The sequence below is a fragment of the Saccostrea cucullata genome, unplaced genomic scaffold (genome assembly GCF_032062105.1).
Source record: "Saccostrea cucullata isolate Sc308-1 unplaced genomic scaffold, CSIRO_AGI_Scuc_v1 ctg2905, whole genome shotgun sequence".
NCBI classification, from domain to species: Eukaryota; Metazoa; Mollusca; class Bivalvia; order Ostreida; family Ostreidae; genus Saccostrea; species Saccostrea cuccullata.
Genome location: NW_026937687.1, coordinates 29648 through 47194, shown reverse-complemented (window position 1 = coordinate 47194; position 17547 = coordinate 29648). Strand labels below are relative to the sequence as shown.

The following is a 17547-nucleotide window of genomic DNA, read 5'->3' as shown; positions in this document are numbered from 1 at the left end:
CATGATATTGCTATAGTCTGTTTCTTGTGAAAACATGTCCTGTAATTAACGTTTCCAGACTTTTCTGAAAGACTTACATGATGTTCAACAGAAAAAGGGTGGCTAAAGGAGGGAATGTTAAATTAACAATATATCTTATACTTTTCGACGAAAATTAGAGCTCACTAGTGACCGTTTCGCTGGTAAAAAATGTGCATTATCATCTACACTGACAAACCTTTGTTTGCCTTATATGGCTATTGTTATAAATGCGCACAGATGATCTTACCACGAGCAACTGACCAATCGTTGAATGATTATGAATAGCAACGTTAATACTAGTACATGTTTACATTTTACTTCGAACACGTAGTTCAGGTCAATCTACGATCAAATAAATGGACTGCAAAATAACAAAAAATGTTCCTACGAACAAAATACAAAGATAAGAAACTATGAAAGATGTTACGGGCGTTTTTATTTTGTTGTTAAATGGGAAAAAAATGTTTAATAAAATGTAGTTTGTGTCTAGTTCAGAACACCAGCGCTTCAAGGGTAAGGAAAATGAGCAGCATCTGCATTTAAATGGACAAAACTTTGTTTACGTCCGTGATCACGTGTTCAGCCAGGGAATTCACCTGGCAATTGTATTCACCGATAGTACAACAAAGGAATTAATACAGACGCAAATCGCTCTTGCAGTATGACTTTCAGAAACCTAGACTTCCGCCGTTTATTTAACAAATGTTTGTCATTATGAGCATGAAAATGATATTTTTAAAAATGCTTTTGATTTAGTTTCACCATAAGATTTTCCTTTTTTTTCAAGCGTAAAATTCCTGTAGTATTCATAGTAACCCATAATGCAATACTCATTCAGCTGATTGGTCAGTTAAAATCACGCTGGTGCCTCATTTGCTGATCTGACGCCAAAAAATATAGTCCCGGTTCCCATGCAAAGATATTTGTCCAAAGAGAAATTTTAATTAATGACTGCAGAAAATTGTATTATAGAGAGTTCTTATTTAAGTTTGAATGAATGTAAGAGAGATCGATTGATTAAAGTACATTTCTACAGACATTATCAGCTGATTCTAGGGTGGTGAAAACTGAAACGCAACATAACTTTCCTGTTTACCATGCCTCCACGTGCAAGTCACTTCCTAGCCACATTTCCGTGAATAATTTACCCTATCTCGCTGAAGTCTCGCTAACTCTCGCCAGAGCCACTGCTAGAGCTACTCTGAACTCATCGGGTTTTATAATTTGCAGAACACCGAAAAATAAAAGGTTCCGAACACATTAGTAGGGGTGTTGTTTTGTGGAAGGTGTAGTGTAGTGACTGGCGTCAGGCGGGGAGTGTTCTGACACTTTCCGGATTTTTGCGTTCCGTATTTTAGTTTTTTGGTTTATACGCACTTAGGTAACGTTGCGTATACGATTAGCAGAATGGCATGGCTGCTCACGGTTTTGGCCGTCCTTTCCTTGTAACTGTTTAATTGCAACCGAGTGCGTGTTCCCATGGTGTAAGTAAATGTTGCTTGTGTTTTGTGTATATTGTGTATGCTCTCTATTCGGTCATAATTAATTTGTATAACAAGTTCTGTAATGTTTACATTATTTCCGGTGATGAAATTCGGACGTGCACTATCATTTCATAAATAGCCTAAGTCAGAATGCATGTATGTAAGATTATTCAGATATATGTAAGCAATTACGATGTTATCATTATGATGTGTTATTTGTTTATTTTCAGTATTTTACCCTTTCATGTCTTGCTATAAATAAACAGAAAACTGTTTATTGTTTTATTCATTGGACCTGGCAAGATAAGGGTTACGTCTCTGCCCGTGTTCATGTGGCAGTGAGGCAAATTATTGAGCCATATGAGGAATCAAATCCACTGCAATACTGGAAGGAAAATGCAGACAGATTTCCTATTCTTGCAAAACTTGCCAAAAAAGCCTCAATGTACCAGCTTCTTCTGCACCAGTTGAACGGCTTTCTAGTATTGCTGGGAAAATCTTCTGACCAGATAGATGTAGACTTAGTGACTGTACAATTTAAATGCTAATGATGATAAAGTGTAATGAAAAAGCTTGTAAATAAGTATTGAAATCAGAATAAAGATTACTTTAAAAAATACATACTAGTGTCTTACTTAACCATTTTAACTTTAAAAAATAAACTTATAATAAAAAAATATAATTTAATCTAAAGTAATCACAAGTAATCATGATAATATTACAAGAGAGAATAGTAATCTAATGTAATCCATTACTTTTAAAAATAGCAGTAATCAGCCTGTAATTGATTACTTTTAAAATCCAAAGTAATTGTAATTTAATCGATTACTTTTGAAAGTAATTGACCCCTACCCAGGTTGTCATGTATAAAGAAATTTGGTTGTGAATGCAAAACACCACCTCTTTACAAATGAGGATTTTCAGGTTCAGAGGTTTATTTTCCTTTCTTTTTCAAAAACTTTTAGATAATTCATACAAGTATTTTTCCCAACCTTAAAAACCACAATCCACCCTGTATCATATTGAGTTATACATAATTAACTGCATATATACATGTTAAACTTAACACATAATAAATCTTTTTTTCTTCAACCCCTCTACAAACCCCCAACCCCACCCCCTTTTTAAAAAATTCTAGATCCGCCTGGGTCCTAGTGATTATGTTAAATCAAATACTGTATGTTACCGGCCCCTGTGAGCAAAATGTATTTAAAAACTTCTAAATGAGAGGGAAAAAAGATTTATCAGTTAACAAAACCATCTATTCAAGTGTCATATTTCTACTCGATGAAATTGAAATAGAAACTACCTCATTTGTTTCTTATTATATTGACGGCAAGGACCAGTTAGCAAATAATTACGTTTAAATTGTGGAAGGAAATAATTGTATGTAATTCCAGCTGGAAACATGTACAGGTTATAGCACAGCAGTTTTGGAAACGGTGGCACAGTGAATATTTGCAACTTCTTCAGCAAAGGAGAAAGTGGACAGATTCTAAGGACAATCTACAGGTTGATGATGTTGTTCTGCTTCGAGAGAAGGAAGCTCATCGCAATGATTGGAGTATGGGTGTTATCAATCGAACATTCCCTGATGATGATGGCAAGGTCCGAAAGATTGTTTTTATGTACTGCTTCCGTTTAAACTACCGGTAAACTTTCAACAGTTGTTCATTTTTAGGTCACCTGAGTCACTCAGTAATCAGTAATACTACTGATTATTGCTGAATATTACTGATTAGTTAAAATGCTTTTTCCCTCTACCCTGCCTATGGGTATTAAGTAACCAAACTAAGCAATTGCTAAGTGTATAGTTATTGATGTTCGCACCAACAGAGGAGGACAACTCGTTCATTATGTGAGGCCGATTACAGAGGTTGTTCTTCTAGTCCCACATCGGTGATGGAAAGACTTGTTTTGTGGAAGGTGTAGTGTAGTGACTGGCGTCAGGCGGGGAGTGTTCTGACACTTTCCGGATTTTTGCGTTCCGTATTTAAGTTTTTTGGATTATACGCACTTAGGTAACGTTGCGTATACGATTAGCAGAATGGCATGGCTGCTCACGGTTTTGGCCGTCCTTTCCTTGTAACTGTTTAATTGCAACCGAGTGCGTGTTCCCATGGTGTAAGTAAATGTTGCTTGTGTTTTGTGTATATTGTGTATGCTCTCTATTCGGTCATAATTAATTTGTATAACAAGTTCTGTAATGTTTACATTATTTCCGGTGATGAAATTCGGACGTGCACTATCATTTCATAAATAGCCTAAGTCAGAATGCATGTATGTAAGATTATTCAGATATATGTAAGCAATTACGATGTTATCATTATGAGCATATTGTAATGTGTTATTTGTTTATTTTCAGTATTTTACCCTTTCATGTCTTGCTATAAATAAACAGAAAACTGTTTATTGTTTTATTCATTGGACCTGGCAAGATAAGGGTTACGTCTCTGCCCGTGTTCATGTGGCAGTGAGGCAAATTATTGAGCCATATGAGGAATCAAATCCACTGCAATACTGGAAGGAAAATGCAGACAGATTTCCTATTCTTGCAAAACTTGCCAAAAAAAGCCTCAATGTACCAGCTTCTTCTGCACCAGTTGAACGGCTTTCTAGTATTGCTGGGAAAATCTTCTGACCAGATAGATGTAGACTTAGTGACTGTACAATTTAAATGCTAATGATGATAAAGTGTAATGAAAAAGCTTGTAAATAAGTATTGAAATCAGAATAAAGATTACTTTAAAAAATACATACTAGTGTCTTACTTAACCATTTTAACTTTAAAAAATAAACTTATAATAAAAAAATATAATTTAATCTAAAGTAATCACAAGTAATCATGATAATATTACAAGAGAGAATAGTAATCTAATGTAATCCATTACTTTTAAAAATAGCAGTAATCAGCCTGTAATTGATTACTTTTAAAATCCAAAGTAATTGTAATTTAATCGATTACTTTTGAAAGTAATTGACCCCTACCCAGGTTGTCATGTATAAAGAAATTTGGTTGTGAATGCAAAACACCACCTCTTTACAAATGAGGATTTTCAGGTTCAGAGGTTTATTTTCCTTTCTTTTTCAAAAACTTTTAGATAATTCATACAAGTATTTTTCCCAACCTTAAAAACCACAATCCACCCTGTATCATATTGAGTTATACATAATTAACTGCATATATACATGTTAAACTTAACACATAATAAATCTTTTTTTCTTCAACCCCTCTACAAACCCCCAACCCCACCCCCTTTTTAAAAAATTCTAGATCCGCCTGGGTCCTAGTGATTATGTTAAATCAAATACTGTATGTTACCGGCCCCTGTGAGCAAAATGTATTTAAAAACTTCTAAATGAGAGGGAAAAAAGATTTATCAGTTAACAAAACCATCTATTCAAGTGTCATATTTCTACTCGATGAAATTGAAATAGAAACTACCTCATTTGTTTCTTATTATATTGACGGCAAGGACCAGTTAGCAAATAATTACGTTTAAATTGTGGAAGGAAATAATTGGCCATTATATAGGCCTATAACGGCTTGTTATCTTTCAGTCAAAATTTGCAAAGTACAGGTAAATTTTAAAAAATATTTGTTTCCCCAAGGAAACTAGGTATATTAAAAATGGAGGACTATTATATTAGCTGTGGTATTTGAATTTTTAAGTAATATCAGAGGTATGTTTTTCTATATACAAAATGTATTGCTAAATGTTAACATCTTTGGATTTTGTCATATTTAAAGCTACGATTTTATTTTGAACACACCGGTACCTATATGAAAATGCTAGGTGTTCCCAATAGGTGTGTACAATTCATCAAACTGACACACCTTTTTGCATTATTACCTAATTTTATTAGCTCATTTGAAATGAAAGCTTAATTGAGCTCTTCTGATCAATTTTGTCTGTCTAGCTGTCCGTCTGTAAATTTTTCAATTTTTTTACTTATTTTCCAGAAACTCCGGGCCAATTTTAATCAAATTTACTACAAATTATCCTTGGGTGAAGGACCACGCCCTATTTCAAGGAGAGGTAATTCAGAAATACTGCAGTAGTGAAAATATGGTGGTATGTTTTAAGTATCTTCTCAAGAGCCACTGGGTCTAAGCGTTGAATCTTATATGAATCATTCTTTACATGTGTAGATTTTAATTTGTTCAAATGATGACCCTAAGGGGTAGGGTGGGTCACAATCAGGGTTCAAAGGAATATATCGGGAAAAAATCTTTCCAAGAACAGCAAGGCGGGGTTTAGCCAAAGTAAGGTGGGGCCACAATGGGAGATGTAGGAAGGAAAAGATGTTCTCAAGAACAGAAAAGCCACGTATGCGTATATTGATAAGAAATATCGTAAAATTCAAACGCTCCCATAAACTTTACATTACTAAACCGATTTGTGCTTATTTTCTAAGAAAACGGTTGTTGAACGGATGATATTATATTATAAAAAGAATTTAATTGTATGAAACCAATTTAGATAAGGAAGGAAATCATACAATTAATGAAAATTTATTTTGCAGGTCATTTAGCTCCCCCCTTTTTTTGCAATTGATAATTATGAATTAGAGAAAAATTAATGGCATTTTTAAAGAATCTTCTTCTCAAGAACCGCTGGGCCAGGAAAGATGAAACTCATGTGGAATCAACCCCAGGTAGTGTAGATTCAAATTTGTTCAAATCATGAACCCCAGGGGTAGGGTGGGGCCAAAATGGCCGATCAAAGTTTTACATAGGAATATATAGGAAAAATCTTTAAAATTCTTCTTCTCAAGATCCATAGGAACAGGAAAGATGAAACTCATGTGGAATCATTCTCGGGTAGTTTACATTCAAATTTGTTCAAATCATGATCCTTGGGGCTAGGGTGGGGCCATAATTGCCGTGAAAAGTTTTACATAGGAATATATAGGAACAAGAGGCCCATGGGCCACATCGCTCACCTGAGAAGCTTTGACCATTCTGTTCTTTACCAGCAGGCATGTTCATGAAACTTTCCTAAGATTTGTCCTAAGACCATTCCTAAGATATGACTTAGGAAGAAATTTAGGAACATCCTAAGACCAACTTAGGACATATCATAAGATGTATCTCGACATTGACTTAGGAAGATCTTAAGTTAGGACATCCTAACTTACAATGAACACTTGTTTCTGAAACATAAATTTATCCATAGATAATTTTGGAGACATTTTACGGGAAAGAAATTACATAACATAAAAAAGAAAATCCGATTACATGTCCATGTGACCTCAGTATATTTTAATGTTAGCATTTTTTGATTTTACAAAGCATTTTATACCGCTTGTAAATCGCATTGAAACATTTAACAATTGTAGCTAAGATATATAGTTTTAAAAATCATAAACTCTCAGTGATCTACCTTGATGACGATTATGATATATTTACATTTCCAATGTCTTTGTCCGAGATAAAATTACCAATTGTAAATGTAATTTATTTCCTCATGAATGTTTTGGCGCGGTTCCAAAAAAAAAACACGTGCAGGGCGAGACAACACATAGAGAGAAGCAGGCTTGGAGCCCGTGGATTGGCGGAATCAAAGCATGTAAATATAAGGAATAACTGTCAGATTTTTCGAATTCATGAAGATGATCAATGGATTGGCTTGTGTGATAATTTTATGCATAAACGCCTTCGGCGTTTATGCAAATTATCACACAAGCCAATCCATTGATCACTTCATGAATTCGAAAAATAAGACAGTTATTCCTTAAATAAAGTCTTATGAAAGTTTACTTTATTTTTGATAAAGAAGCTGATTCAAAATAAAATGAATTTTGTAGGACACGAAAAAAAGTATTAAATCAGGAAAATCACTAATTTGAAGCCAAAATTGTATTCTTGAATATTAAAAGTCTCAATAGTTTGAATATTTGATTGGGAAGTTTTTAAAAATTTTTACGTTCTCCCAACCGATTTATAAAAAATTAGAGCATGTCAATTGTTTCATTGTCTCATAATAGCACGTAGTAGGCTAGCAGATCGAGAAGAGGGGGTGGCGGGCTGGCCCCTCCTTATTTTTCGAAGACAGGATTATTGCTATTAATCTATGATGGAAGTTTTGATAAATGACGAATATGTACGAGTATATCGAAAGAGGGGGTATTTGTTTCTATATTCATACAATGTATTAATATGAAAATTTAAAAATAAGAATGGGTGGGGTGGCGGTCATAATACAACGTATGAGATGAATGTCTTTGACAGTGACATAACAACGGCCATGAAATGGGGGGGGCGATTAAAAAAAATCAACTTACCTGAGAAAACATGACAATCAAAAAAAAAAGGGGAAGGAATATTGTCCAAACTTGAAAATCCTATTTTGGAGAGAGATAGAGAGGACGGGATCTATGTTTAAATTTCTTTCATAACCCTTTTTTCCTTCAAACGTTACCCTCATTGTAATAACCTTGTTTGTCTTCAGTTACTTTGTATTTGATACGGAATGAGCAGATCGACTGATAATAAAAGCCCCCCCCCCTTACACTTCATCGCCCGAAGAACGTTGTATTATATTTCTCCAACCAATACCGAAAATATTCATTATAATAATATCCAAAATTTGTATTAGGTATCCGAAACAGCACATTCGAAATTTATAGCATATATGAAAAGAGGCCTATGGGTAACCTTTCTTGTTTAATTATTTCTGTAGATCATCAGCTCATAAACGGACTGCTGAGAAAGAAGAAATTGTAGCTTATACTTGCAATGTCCAAAATCATAAGCATCAAAACAAACTTAGGATGATCTTAGGACAGGTATTGTTCGTCCTAAAGTTAGGAAAAACTTAGGAAAGTTCCTAAATTTAGGAAAGCTTCGAGAAACTGACTTAAGACTAGGACATTTCCTAAGACGTTCTTAGGACACACCGTAGTCCTAAGATAGCTTCGTGAATATGCCTGCAGATTTCCCCCTTTTAATACATATTGCGACCTCACTCTACCCCACTGATCATAATTTAGACATTTTGACATAATTTAAACATTCCTATATATTTCTATGTAAAACTTTGATTCCGCTTTGTGGCCCCGCCCTACCCGGGGGGGGGGGGGGGGGGGCATGATTTGAACAATTTAGAATCTACACTACCCTAGGATGCTTCCACACAAGTTTCAGCTTTTCTGGCCGATTGGTTCTTGAGAAGAAGATTTTCAAAGATTTTTCCTATATATTTCTATGTAAAACTTTGATTCCCCATTGTGGCCCCGTCCTACCCCTGGGGGTCATGATTTGAACAATTTAGAATCTACACTACCCCAGGACGCTTCCACTTAAGCTTAAACTTTTCTAGCCTAGTGGTTCTTGAGAAGAAGATTTTCAAAGATTTTTCCTATATATTTCTTTGTAAAATTTTGATTCCCAATTGTGGCCCCGCCCTACCCCCGGGGGTCATGATTTGAACAATTTAGAATCTACACTACCCCAGAATGCTTCCACACAAGTTTCAGCTTTTCTGGCCCAGTGGTTCTTGAGAAGAAGATTTTTTAATGACCCGACCCTATTTTGTCTTTTCTTGATTATCTCCCCTTGTGAGGAGACTTGGCCCTTCATTTTATGAATTTAAATTTCCCTTCATCCAAGGATGCTTTGTACCAAGTTTGGTCAAAATTGACCCAGTGGTTCTTGAGAAGAAGTCGAAAATGTGAAAAGTTTACAGACGGACAGACAGACGGACGACGGACAAAATGTGATCAGAAAAGCTCACTCAGGTGAGCTAAAAATCTTCTTCTCAAGAACCACTGGGCCAGGAAAGATGAAACTCATGTGGAATCATCCTCAGGTAGTGTACATTCAAATTTGTTCAAATCATGACCCCTGGGGGCAGGGTGGGCACAGTATGGCCGATCAAAGTTTTACATAGGAATATATAGGAAAAATCTTTAAAAATCTTCTTAAGAACCATTGAGACAGGAAAGATGAAACTCCTGTGAAATTATCCTCAGGTAGTGTAGATTCAAGTTTGTTCAAATCATGACCCCCGGGCCAAAATGGCCGACCGAAGTTTTACATAGGAATATATAGTGAAACCTTTTAAAATCTTCTTTTCAAGTACTTCAAAGCCATGATTAGTAATATTTATATGGAATCATCCTCAGGTAGTGTAGATTCTAGTTCGTTCAAATCATGATCCCCTGGGGGGTTAAAATTCAACCCCCCTCCCCCAACCTCAGTAAACTTTCAGTTCTGATCTGATATGTGCTTTTTCCTAGCCGATGTGCTCAGATGAGCGCTGTGGCCCCTGGGCCTCTTGTTTGGGGGTTGGGATTTTTTTTCTCTTCTACCCCCCCCCTCCCACTATCAATTTGCTTATGACGCCATTCAGCTCACTAAATGATACCTCCCGCCCCCCATTTGGTTATTATGGCAAAGTCAATGTTTTGCTGTGGCCGGGAAACCCAAAATGTGTGTCAGATCAAAAAATAAAATAGGAGTTGCACAATGGCAATATGTAATAAAGATTCTGTGAAAGTTTCGTTGAATCTCACTCAGGGTATAAGACGAGTTGCGGATAAGAGATGGGTACCCCAATGCGTAACAGACAGACGGACGGACGGAGGGACTTTTCAAGCGGGGGGTATAAAAATCGTTGTGTTATTATACCCCCCCCCCATGTCAGTAAATACAATATATTATTGAGTAAATGCTGACTGACGTTTTTATACTAATTCTTAGTCCATTCAATATTTAAACACTGAATTGACGACAGAATTTTCCGTTATTTCCCGATCATGACAAGGAGCGCACTGCGGGTGTGGCCGGTCGGTAAGGGATGCTCACTCCTCCATGGCACATGATCGCACCTCTAATGTTTTGGAGGTTCGTGTTTGCTCTGCTCCTATTTAGTCAGCCCCCGGGCTGACTAGTTACGTTAGGATGAAATTGCAAGTGCGCTTGCGTTAAACGGAATTCTGGGAAAAAGATTTGCACAATTTTCTCCAAGCAGAGGGCGTGCTTTTTCACGCACACTCACGACCTCGATCTATTTATAGACTGCATTGTTCTTCGTCGTTCTCGACGAAAATGAATGACATAGACTGTTCAGCTTCTAGATGGGATATTTGTCAGTATTAAATGATACTATGAAAATATTTCATTGCTTCTAATAAAAGATAAGTACATTTATTCCCTCAATCGCCATTGCAAGCCGAAGATTTAAATTGTGTATTCTTCTGGATGCCTGATGCAAGACTCCCTCGATCAATATTCAATACCTTGCATAAGACATGTATACGGGTCGGAATTCACACAACAATCCACTTGCCACAAAGGTTCCAAAATAGTATTAAAAAAAATAGAAAGATCAATTTCTTTTCACTCTAATGATGGAAGTTATGAGAACATCAGAAGACCACTGTGAGACATTTAATTCTTATAATTTACATGATGATAGACATGTAAGTGCCGCTTGTGCACGTGAACCGCGCCCACATGTGAGAAATTTACCACAGTGGAAATGCGATAGCCTGAGAGAACTGTGCTGATTTATAGACAGGGTCAACACCCCCCCCCCCCCATGAAAGGAGAGAGGGATTCCAGTTTTTAATCTATAGTTTTGCTATGATGGTAGACATCATCAAAGACATTTTGTGGACATGTATACGTACTACATGTATAAACATATTTTGAATTTCCAATTTAAATTGTTTTCCGTGGCGTTCATCCTTTTTTGGAAGCAATTCTTTTCTTTCCTAATAACACTAAAATGGATGCTCAAACTTAGAAATGGAATTAAATATGCATGCAGCAATGCCCCCTCCCCCACCCCCACATCATGCATTGCCTCGAAATACACAAATGAAAACCTCGAAATACACAAATGAAAACTTATTTAATAATATTTAAAAACAATCTAACACAAAGTCTACCTTCCTTTTATTCATCATAATCTATATCATTTTTATAGAATTTAACGTGATCTTAGTCGCCATGGTGGCTTTGTTCATTTACCGGTATAAGATGAACTTTCTCTGATGTCTGCGCCGAAGAGAATTTATTGAAGATCATTTTAATGATCTCGATGCAGAATTTTTTCTAAACTAAAATATATTAAGTATAGAGTTAACCCCCTGCCCCTTTTTTCATTTTTTACGGACGCTATAACAAAGGTCATTCCATTTTACAAATATTTCATATTGTGGTGGTTTTCATAAATTCATAATTTTTCTTTAACAAAATTATTCTATGCTTTATCATTTATTATGTGCAGCATTATGTTACAAATAAGAAAACGATTACAAGAATTTAACTTTTCTTACTATGGCATTTATTACATTTAAGGAACACAACATGATGGATAGATCACATCATAAACCATTACAAAACAAGAAAGAAACTTTCTGTATTCCAGTGGCTGACACTCAGCTTTTTTAAAAAAGCTAACCTTGTTTGTATTGTTTTACGGACTTTTGATCTCGAATACTTTCGTTATCTCCATGTGGTTCATTCATGATTTTTGTTTGTTATCAATAAGTAATTAATTCATCGAGGCAATGAGAAAATCACGCCTCAATTCCCCATGTGCACATTCTTCTAACACAACCAACACTTCGTATTCCGACACTTATTTCGGGTGTCCCAGCACAAAACATAAATTTTGCAATTATAATCATATAGGAGGTGGGGTGGGGTGATGATTAGCATCTAGTGAGTTCATAGCTTGCAGTGCCACTAGTTTTGACTGTCTCTGGGCTATTTAGATACTTTATGGGTACACGTGCGAAGTATTTTAATATACATGTATAATAAAAAGGAATGGTTCTCAATTACGTGATGAAACGGAAAGCCGTTTTCTATATTTTCATTATAGCGAAAGTTATCGCCCTTGTCATTTTAATAACTAATTATATATGTGCTTAAATAAATACTTAATTAGTGTTGAATTTGAATTAAAGTTATCAATAATAATCATTGTATGTTACACTAGCTGGATTACTAAAGATTGGTTGATTGGAGCTTGATTCGTGTTTTAATTACTTTGTAAATAAATAATCACTGTGTATTATAGATGGTGTTAAGATATATAGGGTTTTTACTGGCATTTTTCTCGAGGTCGGTTCTAGAGGTAAAACTTGACAAACCTGTGTGTGTACATATAAGTGTGCGGACTTCCCTGCTTATATTGTACTGTTCTAAGTAGTAAGTGTGTGGTCATCCCTGCTTATTACTCGACAGAGTGTGTGGTCATCCCTGCTCTGTGATTGGCATCTTAAAGTAGCAAGTGTGCGGACATCCCTGCTTGTTGCTGCGCAAGATCAGGTGTGTGGACATCCCTGCCTGCATCTTGTGGTAGAGCATTGGTGTGCGGAAATCCCTGCCAGTGTCTCTAGGCTAGAACCGTATTAGTGTCAAGTGTGTGGTCATCCCTGCTTGTCACTGCGCAAGGGCAAGTGTGCGGTCATCCCTGCTTGTCTCTTGTGGAAGTGCGCTGGTGTGTGGACTTCCCTGCCAGTGTCACTTGTTCGCTACCAGTAAAGACTTTATATAACGCAGTACCAAGTGATTAAGACTGCGCATTGTACATATTTGCAGCATCTCAAGGCTATCCGTTTTTATCACGGGTACGAGCCTGCGGGGGTTCACAGGCAGTGACCTCCCTTGCACGTTACATAAAATTTGGTGGCAGCGGTGGGATACCTTGAGATAGCTGCGCGATGGAAGACGTAGACAAAGAATTATCTCTGATAGAAGAGAAGCTAGCGGAGCTGAAAGAGGAAAGTATCAGGAATAGAAGTTTCAAGTCGTCGACTCCAGTGACCCCGCGTATAAAAGACAAAGTAAGAGACTCGGGTGTTGGTGAATCTCACATCTCCGGAGAATTGCGGCAGACAGAAGAAAAGTCATTAACGCTTGAACATGATGGTGCGCTAACCCAGCACGCACCTATCCTTGAAGAAAAGTCTACAGGACAATCACTCAGGGACATGTTTAGAGAAGCCGGAAAGGGACCTCGCGATTACACTCATTCAGAGTCTCCTACAAGATTCGATAGAGAAGCGGCGCGAAACGACAAACAATGGCGTAGACTTCATCCTCAAGAACTGTACAGAGATGATCAAGATGATTCTCTTCTCCCTGGGATAACAAGGAGATCCAGAGTAAGATTTAGAAGTCCTCAAAGGGGAGACGATGCCCTAACAGAGTTTCCATCACCAAGACAAATGATAAAGCCAGCAACGTATGATGGCAGTGGTCCCTGGTTGGATTATCATGCGCATTTCGAGGCATGTGCGGAAATCAGTGGATGGAAATATCCTCAGAAAGGATTGTATTTAGCAGTTTCTCTTCGGGGAAGTGCACAGGGAGTGTTAGGGAACATGCCAAAGGGGACAAAGCCCGATTATCAAACACTTGTTAAAGCCCTGGAAGATAGATTTGCACCCCCGAGTCAAACGGAGCTATACAGGGTGCAGATGCGTGAGCAGCGCCAAAGAGCTGGAGAATCTCTTCCGGAGCTAGGACAGGCCATTCGCAGACTTGCCAACTTAGCCTTCCCTACTAGTACTGCGACAGCTGAGATTCGGGAAACACTGTCTAAAGACCAATTTGTCGACGCATTGGTTGACTCAGAAATGCGCATCCGCATAAAGCAGGCGCGTCCTAAGCATCTTAATGAAGCTGTTCAATTGGCTGTGGAATTAGAAGCTTACAACAGAGCTGAGAAAAAGAACTATGCGCGCCCAACTACTGTTGAATCCGAGGAAGGAAGAACTGCCTCGATACTTGAGGAATTAAGCGCAAAGTTTGAGACTTTGCGGAGGGAATTCAAAGAAATGAAAGGCACCTGGGCCAGCAAGTGAACCTGATTGGTTCTGTTTACCATTGGGTTAAACAAAATATAACATTTTGTTTTGCGCAATGGTAAATGTGATACTGTAATTACTATTCTGTTGAGTAGAATATTTCTACATATTTTATTTTGCAGAATGGGGAATACAGTGTAGATATTTGTTTTTGTAAATAGCATTTGTTAGATTTTTTTAATGCCGTTGTGTAGTTTTCTTATGCGAGGACGCATAAAGCTGGGGTGGGGGTGATGAAACGGAAAGCCGTTTTCTATATTTTCATTATAGCGAAAGTTATCGCCCTTGTCATTTTAATAACTAATTATATATGTGCTTAAATAAATACTTAATTAGTGTTGAATTTGAATTAAAGTTATCAATAATAATCATTGTATGTTACACTAGCTGGATTACTAAAGATTGGTTGATTGGAAGCTTGATTCGTGTTTTAATTACTTTGTAAATAAATAATCACTGTGTATTATAGATGGTGTTAAGATATATAGGGTTTTTACTGGCATTTTTCTCGAGGTCGGTTCTAGAGGTAAAACTTGACAAACCTGTGTGTGTACATATAAGTGTGCGGACTTCCCTGCTTATATTGTACTGTTCTAAGTAGTAAGTGTGTGGTCATCCCTGCTTATTACTTGACAGAGTGTGTGGTCATCCCTGCTCTGTGATTGGCATCTTAAAGTAGCAAGTGTGCGGACATCCCTGCTTGTTGCTGCGCAAGATCAGGTGTGTGGACATCCCTGCCTGCATCTTGTGGTAGAGCATTGGTGTGCGGAAATCCCTGCCAGTGTCTCTAGGCTAGAACCGTATTAGTGTCAAGTGTGTGGTCATCCCTGCTTGTCACTGCGCAAGGGCAAGTGTGCGGTCATCCCTGCTTGTCTCTTGTGGAAGTGCGCTGGTGTGTGGACTTCCCTGCCAGTGTCACTTGTTCGCTACCAGTAAAGACTTTATATAACGCAGTACCAAGTGATTAAGACTGCGCATTGTACATATTTGCAGCATCTCAAGGCTATCCGTTTTTATCACGGGTACGAGCCTGCGGGGGTTCACAGGCAGTGACCTCCCTTGCACGTTACAGTATGTTCATATTTCGCTCCAGTATGAAGAAGACGTTACAAAAATGAAATTAAATGTTCTGATTTTCATATTAAACACTCTACAAAAATATACACAGATCAGAGTAAAAGGGTGGATGAAACAAGATTTTAACTGGAGGTACTTTGAGCATTGAGCTCACTAAGTGACATTTTTATTCATTAATATGTGTTCGATCAAAAAGTAAAGTAGAAGATACATAATGAAACTATGTAACAAAGATTCTGCATGTGAAAGTCTCATTGAATTTCATTCAGCGGTATAAGAGGAGTTGCGGATAGGAGAGGGGTAACTCAAAGCGTAACAGACAGACGAACATATCACTATATCACCCGCTTTTTGAGCAGGATAACAAAACTAGTCATATAAAATATTGCTACATTTTTCTGTCAGTATGATGATTCTCCATAACCGAAAAAACTATGTTCGCCTAGCCCTTTGGGCTCGATAAACCTTTTACTCCTTTAGAATTTGAATCATCGCAATGACCTTAAAATAGCAATACTTGTATAATTTAATGAGATCAAGATATCGCCAATTTATTCCCTATTTAGCTCAGGTGAGTATTTTGACCAATAGGTCCCTTTATTTATTTATTTTTTGCCTCCTAAGAAATTTAACTTTAATCCACAAGGGAGTCATTATTCTACAGGGGTCATTTTTTTCTTCACGTGGGTTATGCAAATACTTGGAGTGATGACACTTTTTCTACGGGCAAAAGAGTTATTTTTCGACGTCGAATAATGACCAGGGGTCATTTTTCGCCGTAGAATAATGACCAGGAGTCATTTTTGGACGTCGAAAAATGATCCCTGATCAATTAATATTCTATGGGGGTCATTATTCGTCTTTACACTGGTCTACAAATTATACTCTTCTAGACACTTGATCCCACCTTCAATGTTTCCAAGTGCCTTTGTTTTTGACCTGTGTAGTGGTCACAATTTATTTTATTTTTTTATTAATGAATTCTATCAGTGTTTGGTAACAGTATGTTTTTAATGTTTGAATAAATTTCACAAGAATATATCACACACAATTAAGAATAACATGACTCCAAAGTGCGATTGGACTCCAAAGTTTGATAGTCTGCGCGAAACCCTGATGGTATATGTAAAGGTGTAAATTATCACTTAGATATCACTTGTGTATAAAAGGACAAAAATCAAATTTTACATTTCATAAATATTATCACAATTGTGTTTGTGTGTCATTTTCATCTACAATGTTGTAAATATTTTCTTGAATATCGGTATTTTCAGCATTTTGTATGCTGAAAACTCTTAAGTTCTGGGAGATAATTCTTCTGTATAGAAACTTTGAAAAGTATGCAAGAGATAGCAACATAAAAAACACAACGAGACTCAACACAAAGTAAAACAATACACTTGATGTGGATGAATTGTCACTGTCCTTTCTTTTTCGATCATTTCGACGTGCATGTCTTGGATAAGTTGTTTGCATACCTGTAGAGAGATTGACAACACGATTTTTTTTATTCGTTCACATTTGAGAACGATTATTTTTATAGAGAGGGAAAACCAAAACATTTTCTTTTATTAGATAATTTAAATTTTGCGATACTGACACAGAAATATGTTTTATAAGCATTTTAAAGTATCTCTAATTCTTCGTAAAAATACGTAATGTATACAGGGTTATTTTCGCCCCGTGTAATTTTCGCCCTTTTACTCTTGCAAACAATTTTGCCCCGTTTTAAATTCGCCCAGCCACAGTTTTATATAAAAGAAATTATACTTTGCTCTTTTAATTCGCCCCGTTTTAAATTCGCCCAACTGAAAATAGGGCGAAAGGGACGAAAATAAAACTGGGGCGAAAATTTCCCTGTATTAATATTGTATTAATTTTGACCGCATACATGTAAGCTTTGTGTAGACTTGAATCTTTTGACTTTAAAACAAGATGTGAACTCACTAAGTAGTCCTTTTGTTTTCACCAACGTAAGTGTTGACAGGCCATCAGTGTTCTCCTTTCTATAACCTGGATAAAAATGAAATGAATATTCATATAAATTTCAGGGGAAAAATCACGAGGTAAGGGAATGACTATAAAATTCTGAGGAGTCAGAGGCTTCTGCTTTGGACAGAAATAGCCCGTC

At 36.8% G+C, this 17547-nt stretch overlaps 1 protein-coding gene and 2 long non-coding RNA genes across 3 annotated transcripts in view; all 3 read left to right on the top strand.

Annotated features, from left to right (window-relative positions):
* The first annotated feature begins 1327 nt into the window (after window positions 1–1327).
* LOC134248651 (uncharacterized) lies at window positions 1328–2124 on the top strand. The gene is made up of 2 exons (XR_009988093.1): window positions 1328–1505; window positions 1736–2124. It is a non-coding gene; the product is annotated as an uncharacterized LOC134248651 (long non-coding RNA).
* A 1421-nt stretch (window positions 2125–3545) lies between these two features.
* Window positions 3546–4260, top strand: LOC134248650 (uncharacterized). The gene is made up of 2 exons (XR_009988092.1): window positions 3546–3629; window positions 3871–4260. It is a non-coding gene; the product is annotated as an uncharacterized LOC134248650 (long non-coding RNA).
* An 838-nt stretch (window positions 4261–5098) lies between these two features.
* The window catches only part of LOC134248652 (uncharacterized), a 28020-nt gene continuing 15571 nt past the window's right edge, over window positions 5099–17547 (top strand). The window contains exons 1-2 of the mRNA XM_062731054.1: window positions 5099–5189; window positions 5470–5545. The gene's annotated coding sequence lies outside the window, so the exon portion shown is untranslated. The remainder of the gene's footprint in view (window positions 5190–5469; window positions 5546–17547) is intronic.